Here is a 12687-nt window from a genome sequence, read left to right on the forward strand (position 1 = left end):
ATCATTAAAACAGTGTATCCATTTACAATCCAGGCATTATCAACAACATAAGCATATGCATATTTTTATGAGCTCATACTCCTACATCTGTCTAATCATTAATGTGTGCACACATGTTTAAGATAGCTTGGGAGCAAGGACGGATTAAGGATAGTCTGGACCCTAACCCCCCCCGACCCCCGCTGAGTTCATTCTTAATACGAGCCAGTTGGAGAATGAACGCTCCCCTTCACAATTTGTGATAGGCACAGTCAAAAAAAGTCTAAGTGCTATGTAGACATTTGGAAAGGTTGACTGTAAATTCAAATTTATCATGGTTTTGAGCATTTTACTAGGACATTTTTCTTTTTCTGTTATGAATGATTTGTATTGTATCAATTCATCTGCCAGGCTCATGTTCAGATCTGAAGGATATGCTGCAGCGAGTGAGTTAGCCTTTAAAGTGAGCTCACTGTTGGACATATTGTCAGGCATGAAAAGAACATCAAATAGCTCAGTTAAGTGTGTGTATGCATTCAAACTGCTTGAAATTGCTAAATTAATTTGTGTCTCTGCGCTTAAGAGAAATTGAACATAATAATTTTGAAACAATACAAATTCAGAAACATTAAGTAAGGGCCTGAATCGCATATTTGCCACAAAACGTCTGTTATGAAATATGGTAGCTTGCCTGGCAATTTGTAGGTCCCTAGAAAGTCAAGGAGCCATGGTAAACGACTTCTATGGAAGTCAAGGGACCCATAGCAGGGCCCCTCATGATCAAGGGCCCTCTAATGGTATGCCCTGCTCTTCTCTAGGGCCCCCTGGTAGGGGCTCTCATAACCAGGGCCCTCTAAAAATATGCCCCCCTCTTTTCTAGGACCCCTAATAGCCAGAAGTCGAAGTCAGAGCAGTGCCACAACGCCTCATCCATTTTCATAAGGGCCCCAAAAGCATGGCTAGGGCCCCCAAGAGGCCCTGGGGTCAAAGTCCCTAATAGTCAGAGGATCCTTAAAATGGAGGGCCCTCGGAAATAAAAATATATTGTATCATAAATGTTGATAGGCATCGCAAAATGCCCAAAATGCCCAAGGGCCCCTGGGCGCTGGCCCCACTGGCCCGGTCAGTAATCCAGCCATGCTTGGGAGTCTGACAGAATCTGGTGTTACTGGTGATGTGTCTGGCGCCTTGACATCATCACAGTTACTCATAATAATGTGAAAAGTTCGTACAAATCTTAGTCCGTGTGGGGCGAGGGTGGTGTCGATGGTACCCAAGCTAGTCAGGATGCAGTCTAACGCGCTGCATTCAGGTCAGTCTCTCATTGAGGCGTGGGTTTGAATCCCACTTCTGACTGCTAGTGCTTTATACAAATTTATGTCTTTAACCCTCTAACATACATAATAATGTGAAAAGATTCAGCAGTTCGTACAAATCTTTGGCCATGTGGGGGTGTTGGGGAAAATTGTCTTTCATAATGTGCGTTCAGGTCAGGATGGCCGAGCGGTCTAAGGCGCTGTGTTCAGGTCGCAGTCTCCCCTGGAGGCGTGGGTTCGAATCCCACTTCTGACAGCTCATGCTTTATACAAATCTACTTCTTTAGAGGACACAGCCATCAGGGAATACAGTTTTCATCAAAGGGTGTACATGGTCTGCAACAATGCTGAAGTAGGTGGTACGTGTCAAAGTAACATCCACGTGGATGCCAGGACCCAGGCTTTTGATCACTGAAAATGTGAGAAACTGAATCATGTATTCATCCTGATCTTGCTCTGTTTATTGTTGCAGCTCTGCTGGAGGGTTATTTTTTTGGTGTTTGTGGTGGTGGGGTCTTTGTTCCCATTTTGGTTTATTTAGTATATGATGTACTTTACATCCATTTAAATATGTAATTAAATACTTAAATATCCATTTAAGAATGTTCATTCAGCGTCCATTTACATTGTTACAGCAGTATTTTACGACAAAAATGGAAATGTTCACAATATTGAAATGGATGTAAAGTACATCATATACTAAATAAACCAAAATGGGAACAAAGACCCCCCCACCACCACCACCACCACCACAAACACCAAGAAAATAACCCTCCAGCAGAGCTGCAACAAGAACAGGACAATCTCCTACAGGTCCAACAAAATCAAAGAAAAAATGCACTTCATAAAAGACCTCACATTGTTCGTCCTAAAGGCTAAGATCAACGTTTTAAATAAACTGAGTCTGTGATGGTTTAAAAACAACGCATAATACAGAAAACAGTACGTGAGCTCAAACACGTTGCACCCTCACTTTATAATGCAGCATCAACGCTCTGTTAGTACATTACAATTTACAAATCCTAAAGGAAGTTTCTGTGTAAGGGGAATTAGCTCAAATGGTAGAGCACTCGCTTAGCATGCGAGAGGTAGTGGGATCGATGCCCACATTCTCCAATGCTGAAACATTATGATCACTTAAAGGCAACACATAATATAAAAGTCGTTGCTCACTGAAATGCTGCATCAAACGTTAGGTCAGTCTGTAAGTTCTACAATGACAGTTATGCTCTATTTTTACTCAAATCGTTTGGTTTAAAGACCTTTTTTGACTTGTTTAAACTGACAAATGTAGCGCCCCCTAGCACCCCTGGCTGTATTTGGAAAGCGCTCCTTGACTTCTTTTAATTGTTTAAGAAATCTCTTTCTTTGTGGTAATGTAAGGATTTAAAAGGGCCACTACTTATCAGTACTTACGGTTATTTTATATTTAAACTATACTCTTATTTAAACCAAAAAAACTACTTCAATTACCCTATATATATGTGGTACTAACCTTGCACAAAAAAACCTGCGACTAACACCATTTACAGTAGCTGTATTAATGTTATCCCTGACTCACATACCAAACTTGTATACGTTAATAATACTTAAACAAATTAACTATTTACTCATTTACACAATCATTAATATGCATTTCAAACCCCAATATATTTTACAAAAATGTTATAATACAGATTCACTTAAATTACCATCAGTAATATTCAAAATATTATCAATCCCTCCTAAGCCGGCAGTTAGGTAAATAACTAACTAAAAAAAGGCTGTCCACGTTCTTTGTTTACATGGATGAAACAGAAAAAATCCACCAGTCTTTTTCCTTTTGATCTTGGATGAAACAATCAGAGTTAATCCGATGCTTTTAATCCACTGTAATCGGCACAGCTGCTGAGGAAGCGTACTGCCTTCAATGTCCATGCACGAAAACTCAAGAGACGAAGTTCACGGCTGATACAGCATAAACAATGTCACTAATCGACTGCAAGATGTTAATATAAGACTCACTGTCTGTTTGTCTTTACGCATCAACAGAGATAAATCCTAAACAGGTGTTTTACCCGCTTACATGACACGTTTCACATCACCCTATTTTCTCCACTTTTTTCTTCTTTTCCACCCACTTTCTCCCGCTCTTTTCCCGACCTGTGACAGTTCATGCTGATTGGCTTAAAATAAATCAAGGGAGGGCTATACATACACTTTACTTTAAACAGCATAAAACAACCAGAACATTATTTACAGAACAAATAAGAACAACTTATTTACTAGTTATAAATTAACATAAACAAAATATTAGTAATCTCCAAATTGTAATTGGGCTACACAAACACACAATAATTTATAATTCTCCAATTTTGAAATGTCTCGGTTTTATCTAAAATGACTTTTTGTTAAAGTAGCGGTACGTGACTTTTGAATGGTTTTTCATCTGGTGAAACTGCTTCATAAAAGATGAACAGCTGAAACTCACGACATCCCCTTTAAAATGCTGAAAAATGACATCCCCTTTAAAAAGCACGAATGCTGTTTTTTGACTTCAGCTCAGCATTTAATACTGTAATCCCTTCCAAGTTAGTCACTAAACTTGGAGATCTGGGTATTAACACCTCCGTTTGTCACTGGATTATGGACTTTCTTACCAACAGACCTCAGCATGTTAGGTCAGGCCACACCTACTCCATCACCATCTCACTCAATACAGGCGTACCACAGGGCTGTGTGCTGAGCCCATTCCTCTACTCCCTTTTCACCCACGACTGCAGGCCTGTGCATGGATCCAACTCCATCATTAAGTTTGCTGACGACACCACGGTGATTGGACTCATCAGTAACAACGATGAGACAGCCTACAGGAAGGAGGTACAGCATCTGGCCACATGGTGTGAGGACAACAATCTGCTCCTCAACAACAACAAAACTAAAGAGCTCATCGTGGACTTCAGGAGGGAAGGAGGAGGCACGCATGACCCCATCCACATAGACGGAATAGCTGTTGAACGTGTCTCCAGCTTCAAGTTTTTGGGGACCCACATTTCGGAGGACCTGTCCTGGACCACCAACACCTCCAGCTTGGCCAATAAGGCTCACCAGTGCCTCTTCTTCCTGAGGACACTCAGGAAACACCATCTGTCTTCGGCCATCCTGGTGAACTTTTACCAATGTGCAATAGAAAGTATCCTGACCAGCAGTATCACAGTCTGGTATGGAAACTGCACTGTTGCAAACCGCAAGGCACTGCAGCGAGTGGTGAAAACGGCCCAGCGCATCACAGGGACTTCACTTCCACCCATTGAGGACGTCCAGAGGAAACGCTGTCTGCGTCGAGCTCGCAGCATTCTTAAGGACTCCTCCCACCCTGCACACAGACTATTTGCCCTTCTGCCCTCTGGCAGGCGCTTTAGGAGCCTCCGGACAAGGACTACTAGACTGAGGAACAGCTTTTTCCCCAGAGCTGTCTCCATATTGAACTCTGTCCCCCGTTAACCCCCCCCCCACACACACACACACTACAAACATGATAATTTTTATCCTTTTTCCGCTTTGTATTTCACTGGTACATACCTCATTTGTACATAAATCTCATAAATACTGTATATATCTGTTTATTATGTTTTTACGTACTCATTCCTTGATCGTGTCCATAGCACCTTAATCACTTTAACCTGCATAGCACCTTAATATTAATCTGCACCTTAATATGTATATTGTTTTCAGCTACATATCTTGTTTATAGTATAGTTTATAGATCCTGTTTATACCACTGCTATTTACCCCCTGTAAATAATGTATATCATAAAAACTGTTTATTCTGCACTTTCTGCTTATTGCACTTCTGGTTAGATGCTAAACTGCATTTCGTTGCATTGTACTTGTACATGTGTAATGACAATAAAGTTGAATCTAATCTAATCTAATCTAAAAAAATGCAGCATCAACCCTTAAGTCAGTCTATCAGTGGTACAAAGACAGTTTTGATTGGGTTTCGATCGTCCTAAAGGCTGCGATAAACAGAGTCTGTGATGGTTTAAAAGCAAGGCATAATACAGAAAAGAGTATGTGAGCTTAAACACGTTGCACCCTCACTTTATAATGCAGCATCAACGCTCTGATAGTACATTACAATTTACAAAAGGCTAAAGGAGGTTCATCGTAAGGGGAATTAGCTCGAATGGTAGAGTGCTCGCATAGCATGCGAGGGGTAGCTGGATCGATGCTCGCATTCTCCAATGCAGAAGCATTGCAAACTTTTAAGCACATTTTCCCGTGAGCTAAGTAGGGACTTGTAAATAACATTTAGACTTGTAACGCACTGTAGTTAAAAACATGGTCTTCATACTATTTATTTTGTTCTTCTGTCTGTGTAGGGTTTTTACCATGAAGTAAAATCGAGGGAATCTAAATGCATTTATCCATCCAACAATCCATTCAGTAGCTTTTAACTATTCATGCAAACGAATGACTTTTTATATTTCTATATTGCTCATTGTAGTACTTGTGTCTGCATTGACTTGAACATCACATGACTAAACATTAGGTAGAACCAGGGCCGGCGCTAGGGGGGGGGCTGAGGGGGGCATTGCCCCCCCCAAATTGTGTCTTTGCCCCCCCAAGCACAATGCAAGCAACGGCTATTTTTAAAATTATCTCTGAACCAATCACAAAAATGCATTTTGTTTTACAGTGTGAAGATATTTCCTTGCTTATTCCTGATTGGCTCTTTGAGTCATATAAAAATCGGCAGACTGCCCCAAACAGTTCAGTTCGGCAGTATATGTTCTGTTAGTGTGAGCGAGAGGCAGGTATACTGGTAAACACTTTTTTTTTACAGAATTAGTATTCTTTTGTTTTCTTTATATTTTAATATTGTGTATATACTGTATACTTTCCCTCCGCCCAGAAATTCCCAGTAAAAAATGACCCACCACAACCCCGTCCAAGATAAAAATGTTTGATGAAAATAAAATAAAATAAAAGAATATGCTGCACTTACACGCACCTGAGATAAATCTACTTTTGGTTTAAACTAGACTGTGCTAGTGTTATGTTGGGTTAGTCTGTAACTGAGCAACAGTGTATGCTACAATGACAACTATAACAATGGTTATCACTGCACACTAAGCTATTCAGTTTTTTGTGCTTGTCATTTTAAGATAATACTGAATCAGTCATCAATAAGGTCAGTCAGGACACAGAAAGAACTCATTACAGTGTATCACAAAAGTGAGTACACTCCTCACATTTCTGCAAATATTTCATTATATCTTTTCATGGGACAACACTATAGACATGAAACTTGGATATAACTTAGAGTAGTCAGTGTACAGCTTGTATAGCAGTGTAGATTTAGTGTCTTCTGAAAATAACTCAACACACAGCCATTAATGTCTAAATAGCTGGCAACATAAGTGAGTACACCCCACAGTGAACATGTCCAAATTGTGCCCAAATGTGTCGTTGTCCCTCCCTGGTGTCATGTGTCAAGGTCCCAGGTGTAAATGGGGAGCAGGGCTGTTAAATTTGGTGTTTTGGGTACAATTCTCTCATACTGGCCACTGGATATTCAACATGGCACCTCATGGCAAAGAACTCTCTGAGGATGTGAGAAATAGAATTGTTGCTCTCCACAAAGATGGCCTGGGCTATAAGAAGATTGCTAACACCCTGAAACTGAGCTACAGCATGGTGGCCAAGGTCATACAGCGGTTTTCCAGGACAGGTTCCACTCGGAACAGGCTTCGCCAGGGTCGACCAAAGAAGTTGAGTCCACGTGTTCGGCGTCATATCCAGAGGTTGGCTTTAAAAAATAGACACATGAGTGCTGCCAGCATTGCTGCAGAGGTTGAAGACGTGGGAGGTCAGCCTGTCAGTGCTCAGACCATACGCCGCACACTGCATCAACTCGGTCTGCATGGTCGTCATCCCAGAAGGAAGCTGACGCACAAGAAAGCCCGCAAACAGTTTGCTGAAGACAAGCAGTCCAAGAACATGGATTACTGGAATGCCCTGTGGTCTGACGAGACCAAGATAAACTTGTTTGGCTCAGATGGTGTCCAGCATGTGTGGCGGCGCCCTGGTGAGAAGTACCAAGACAACTGTATCTTGCTTACAGTCGAGCATGGTGGTGGTAGCATCATGGTCTTGGGCTGCATGAGTGTTGCTGGCACTGGGGAGCTGCAGTTCACTGAGGGAAACATGAATTCCAACATGTACTGTGACATTCTGAAACAGAGCATGATCCCCTCCCTTCGAAAACTGGGCCTCATGGCAGTTTTCCAACAGGATAACGACCCCAAACACAACCTCCAAGATGACAACTGCCTTGCTGAGGAAGCTGAAGGTGAAGGTGATGGACTAAACCCAATTGAGCACCTGTGGCGCATCCTCAAGTGGAAGGTGGAGGAGTTCAAGGTGTCTAACATCCACCAGCTCCGTGATGTCATCATGGAGGAGTGGAAGAGGATTCCAGTAGCAACCTGTGCAGCTCTGGTGAATTCCATGCCCAGGAGGGTTAAGGCAGTGCTGGATAATAATGGTGGTCATACAAAATATTGACACTTTGGGCACAATTTGGACATGTTCACTGTGGGGTGTACTCACTTATGTTGCCAGCCATTTAGACATTAATGGCTGTGTGTTGAGTTATTTTCAGAAGACAGTAAATCTACACTGTTATACAAGTTGTACACTGACTACTCTAAGTTATATCCAAGTTTTAGTTCTATAGTGTTGTCCCATGAAAAGATATAATAAAATATTTGCAGAAATGTGAGGGGTGTACTCACTTTTGTGATACACTGTATGTAAGGGCCAAAATAGTGCAGGATATACCAACTGTTTTGTGCAGTGCAGTAACAAAACGGCTTTGTAAGGCAAGAACTGAACAAAAAAAAAAAAGCATTTAATTTGACATAAAATATGTGGGTATTAATATGTACAACTCAGTGCATTATTAGGCTGCACATAATTATAGTTTCAAACGGTCCTCTTTTTACTACAGTGTGTTTGAAATGGCTGGGGGTACAATTCGTTGCTGTTGCTGTTTACACACACAAAGAAAAACATCTCTGGAGGAGAATTTTGCAGGTAGATTACAAACAGATTCCTTTCTTTCACCTTTTTCCTTTTTTTCTATATCAACTGCACGACTGTTTTCCAGTCCTTAAATGTTATGTGCATTTATATGTGGCAAGAGAAAAAAAAATCCATAAAAATCAAATTGAGTTAGCAAAGAACCTTGAATTATACTAAAGAAAACAAAAAGAACCCTTTCAAAAAATCATTATTTGGTCAGTTGGAGATCTCATATGGGGCTCCCTTTCGATTGACATATGGCTTACAGCCTAGTGACAAAGTGTACAGTGCAGCAAATGGGTTACAGTCAGTAAATTTATCATACATAATAATGTGAAAAGATTAAGCAGTTTGTACAAATCTTAGTCCGTGTAGGGCGAGGGTGGTGTTGATAATAACTCAGGTAGTTAGGATGGCCGAGCGGTCTAAGGCACTACGATCAGGTCGCAGTCTCCCCTGGAGGCGTGGGTTTGAATACCACTTCTGACAGCTCATGCTTAATACAAATTTACATCTTTAACCCAATAAGATACATAACAAACTGAAAAGATATAGTTTCAGTGAGCAATGACGCATTGACTTTGGTATTACGTGATGCCATTAAATGATCACAATGTTTGTACACTGGAGAATGCGGGAATTAATCCCGCTACCTCTCGCATGCTAAGCAAACGCGATACCATTTGAGCTAATTCCCCCTACAAAGGACGCTTTGTAAATTGTAATGTACTAACAGAGTGTTGATGCTGCATTATGTAAGGTCCAAAATAGTGCAGGATACACCAACTGTTTAATGTAGTGCAATTACTACAGTCTGTTTGAAACAGCTGGGCGTACAACTAGTTGGTGTGGAGAACATGTTACACATACAGTGTGCTATTATTTCAAGCTGATCAAGTACATGCTATTTCACTTAGAAACATCTCACAAAGTACAAATTCTTTAACTTTCTAAATAAACCATGTAGTACGGGACATTACTGCTCTACCGACTGAGCTATTCGGGCTCTGCAACCTGCTTTAATCCCACAAGGATGTGACATAAATTACAAACTTTAACATACGTTGTCCTGTAAAACTTTCAAGAATTTTAACAATTAATATAAAAAGGTTTTATTGCCAAAAGTATTCACTCGTCTGCCTTCACACGCATATGAACTTCAGTTCACCCTAACACGCTAGTGACGTTACAGTGCTAAGAATGGTCCACCCAAAAAACATTATTTGGTCAGTTGGAGTGCTTATATGGGGCTTTCTTTCCATTGATATATGATTTACAGCCTAGTGACAAAGTGTAGAGTGCAGCAGATGGGTTACAGTCAGTAAATTTACCATACATAATAATGTGAAAAGATTCAGGAGTTTGTACAAATATTAGTCCGTGTGGGGCGAGGGTGATGTGTGTGGTGCTCCAGCTAGTCAGGATGGCCGAGCGGTCTAAGGCGCTGCGTTCAGGTCGCAGTCTCCCCTGGAGGCGTGGGTTCGAATCCCACTTCTGACAGCTCATACTTTATACAAATTTACATCTTTACCTTTCTACCATACATAATAATGTGAAAAGAAATAACAGTTAGTACAAATCTTAGTACTAGTTAGTCTTAGTTTTTTATTATTTCAAATGCCATTAATAATTTATAATCACTGATTTGTGAGATATCAGCAGTAGTAGGTCATGTTTAACTGGTTTAATATTGTTTAAGCGCTGATTATCGGCTGTTTTTCGTGAGTGTGTTCGGCGGTTTTCCATGCATTTTGGCGGACTTTGAGATGCGCAATCTGGCAACCCTGACTGAAGCGTTCATTCATATTTTGGAGCGATGTACGTTTGTATGCTAGAATATAAATAACATCTTTTACAAACTGCTGTCTATTTACATTGACATTTTCTCTTCTGTCTTAACATTTTTGGAATTGGGTTTGTAAAAGTAAGGGATACAGTAGATAATATATTTAATGAGCTGAACTAACTGAGAGAAGCGCTAACGGTGTTGGAAGAGTCTAAAAGAGTTTGGAACATAGTCGTATCATCATAGCAGTACAACACAGTTTTGTCCGTAGCATCCGAAAATATCCAGAAGCTAATATACACAAACTTTTCTTTAAAAAATAAACTTACCTTGTTAATAAAGTATGACCACAATTTCTAAACAAACACAGTATCCGCTGCTGCAGTCTCTACACAAACTTTTCTGCACTGAAATCGCAAGGACACATTTTATGGATATTACGGTAATGCACTGAAAACGCGTCCTACAGTCATGCAAGCACATACAACAGTGTGTGAGTTTACACTAATCAGCCATAACATTAAAACCACCTCCTTGTTTCTACACTCACTGTCCATTTTATCAGCTCCATTCACCATATAGAAGCACTTTGTAGTTCTACAATTATTGACATGACCACTACAGAGCAGGTATTATTTAGATGGTGGATCATTCTCAGCACTGCAGTGACACTGACATGGTGTTGGTGTGTTAGTGTGTGTTGTGCTGGTATGAGTGGATCAGACACAGCAGCGCTGCTGGAGTTTTTAAATACCGTGTCCACTCTATTAGACACTCCTACCTAGTTGGTCCACCTTGTAGAGATAGTCAGAGATGATCGTTCATCTATTGCTGCTGTTTGAGTTGGTCATCTTCTAGACCTTCATCAGTGGTCATAGGACACTGCCCACAGGGTGCTGTTGGCTAGATGTTTTTGGTTGGTGGACTGTTCTCGGTCCAGCAGTGACAATGAGGTGTTTAAAAACCTGCAGCGCTGCTATGTCTTATCCACTCATACCAGCACAACACACTAAGACACCACCACCATGTCAGTGTCACTGCAGTGTTGAGAATGATCCACCACCCAAATAATACCTGCTCTGTAGTGGTCCTGGGAGAGTCCTGACCATTGAAGAACAGCATAAAAGGGGGATAAAAAAGCATGTAGAGAAACAGATGGATTACAGTCAGTAATTGTAGAACTACAAAGTGCTTCTATATGGTGGAGCTGATAAAATGGACAGTGAGTGTAGAAACAAGGAGGTGGTTTTAATGTTATGGCTGATCGGTGTATACTCACCATGTATGCGTGGCTTTCCTCCGGGTTTGAAAATGTGCCAGTAGGTGTAATTGCTGCTCTAAATTGCACCTGTATGTGTGAGTGAGTGGATAAATTAGTGTGTGATGCTTTGCGATGGTTTGACGCGCCCTGTCCAGGGTGTATTTTTGTCTTGAGCCCCGTGTTCTTGACACTGGACCCACGCTTGCCCTGTAATGCTGAATATCAATACAGGCAAATGAAGCGCATTTAAAAAAGCTTTAAAGCATTCTTGAAAAATGATGAGACCAACCTTTTTAAAAAGTAGATCCCGATGACCTGTTGACTGAAATAGTAGATCCCAAGCCACAGAAGTGTGGGCACCAGTTTTCCATTGGCTACGTTTTAACAAGACGTACCAAGAATGGCCTGTAGATGGCGCACTGTGGTCGTTTTTAAAAGCAAGCCAATTATGCCACCGAACTTAAATATGTACAATACTTTATAATGTATCAATTGTAACAGTATCAAATAATAAAACATTATAAAAAATTATAAGTTTATGCGTTTCTGTCAAAACAAAACAAAAAAGGTATGTAAACAAAACTGTTTGAGCGTAAATAGGGCGTTACTGACATTGTAACACGGACAGACTAGCCTTATGGTTGATGCTGCAACGAATTTTACCGTAATTTCATCTTTTCAGATTGCAAAATGATCATAATGTTTGTGAACTGGAGAATGTGGGCATCGATCCCACTACCTCTCGCATGCTAAGCGAGCGCTCTACCATTTGAGCTAATTCCCCTTACACAAAACTTTCCTTTACCCTTTGTAAATTGTAATGTACTAACAGAGTGTTAATGCTGCATTATAAAGTGAGGGTGCAACATGTTTAAGCTCACGTACTGTTTTCTATATTATGCGTTGTTTTTCATTAAAATGTTATGTGCATTTATATGTGGCAAAATAAAAAAAATCCATAAAAATCAAATTGAGTTAGCAGAGAACCTTAAATTATACTAAATGGTTCTTCAAGTAGAAACAGTTCTACCAAGAACACCTAAAAGAACCCTTAAGAAACACTTCTTAGTGCTACATACATCAGTTGTATTCCACACAGGTCAGCATGCGATGAAACTTTATTCATATTATGTCATCTAGTGGACAATTGAATAGCCTACAACGAGCACAAACAGGGTTTGAGTTCTTAATGAATAATAATTAATCTTAATAAATAATCCAGTCAGTTAAAAACCCAACAAGAAGGCTGTACCTAATACACTCAGACTAGAGAA

General features: G+C 40.4%; 4 non-coding genes across 4 annotated transcripts; 3 read left to right on the forward strand and 1 right to left on the reverse strand.

Moving 5' to 3' along the window:
- The first annotated feature begins 1468 nt into the window (after positions 1-1468).
- Positions 1469-1551, forward strand: trnal-cag (transfer RNA leucine (anticodon CAG)). The gene has a single exon. It is a non-coding gene; the product is annotated as a tRNA-Leu (tRNA).
- Positions 1552-2338: 787 nt separating this feature from the next.
- trnaa-agc (transfer RNA alanine (anticodon AGC)) lies at positions 2339-2411 on the forward strand. The gene has a single exon. It is a non-coding gene; the product is annotated as a tRNA-Ala (tRNA).
- Positions 2412-9783: 7372 nt separating this feature from the next.
- trnal-cag (transfer RNA leucine (anticodon CAG)) lies at positions 9784-9866 on the forward strand. Its single transcript has one exon. It is a non-coding gene; the product is annotated as a tRNA-Leu (tRNA).
- A 2258-nt stretch (positions 9867-12124) lies between these two features.
- trnaa-agc (transfer RNA alanine (anticodon AGC)) lies at positions 12125-12197 on the reverse strand. The gene has a single exon. It is a non-coding gene; the product is annotated as a tRNA-Ala (tRNA).
- Between the last annotated feature and the right edge of the window lie 490 nt (positions 12198-12687).

The sequence above is a fragment of the Trichomycterus rosablanca genome, chromosome 10 (genome assembly GCF_030014385.1).
Source record: "Trichomycterus rosablanca isolate fTriRos1 chromosome 10, fTriRos1.hap1, whole genome shotgun sequence".
Taxonomy (NCBI): Eukaryota; Metazoa; Chordata; class Actinopteri; order Siluriformes; family Trichomycteridae; genus Trichomycterus; species Trichomycterus rosablanca.